This window comes from Camelina sativa, chromosome 16 (assembly GCF_000633955.1).
Source record: "Camelina sativa cultivar DH55 chromosome 16, Cs, whole genome shotgun sequence".
NCBI lineage: Eukaryota > Viridiplantae > Streptophyta > Magnoliopsida > Brassicales > Brassicaceae > Camelina > Camelina sativa.
The window spans coordinates 28,188,115-28,188,691 of NC_025700.1; the positions used below are offsets into that span (position 1 = coordinate 28,188,115).

Genomic DNA, 577 nt, shown 5'->3' on the forward strand with positions numbered 1-577 from the left:
CCCAATCTTTGACTTCATTCTAGATCTCCCTTACATTTAATTGTTCCACCTATTTCTACCCCAATTTATAGTTTTATTGTTATTTCTCTACATATCTGGGTTTAAACGGTTTATAAACTAAACTCGATAGAAAACCACTTAATTCTGGTATAAACCCAATTTTAAATCCGACCCGAACCGATCCAATATTGTACTTTCTTCTTCATCCGATTCTTCAAGCAACAAAAACGATTTTTGAGAATTTGTTTTCAAAATTACAAAAGTACAGTGAGAATATCATCGTAACTGACCAAAAATCATTCCAATTAAGATTAACCCATAGACTTATACATTATAATTAGTTTAGAAAACTCTACAAACTTACAAAATTTCAGACAAATTTTTTTTAAAAAAACATCATATGATGAATCGGAAGGAGTGAAATCGAGAGGTTCTTGGATGTGTTCGAGAATACCACCGTCGCAATCAGGGCAAAAGATGGAATCAGAAACCCAAACGAAGCGGCTATAGCTGTAACACCAGTAAGATCCAGAAGCCATGGGAATACAGATCTGAAAGGGGGGGGGGGGGGGGGGGG

The 577-nt window shown here is 35.9% G+C and overlaps 1 protein-coding gene across 1 annotated transcript in view; it reads right to left on the reverse strand.

The window, feature by feature from the left end:
• Positions 276 to 577, reverse strand: part of LOC104752967 (dehydration-responsive element-binding protein 1E) — a 3,577-nt gene continuing 3,275 nt past the window's right edge. The window contains exon 3 of the mRNA XM_010475229.2: positions 276 to 551. The gene's annotated coding sequence lies outside the window, so the exon portion shown is untranslated. The remainder of the gene's footprint in view (positions 552 to 577) is intronic.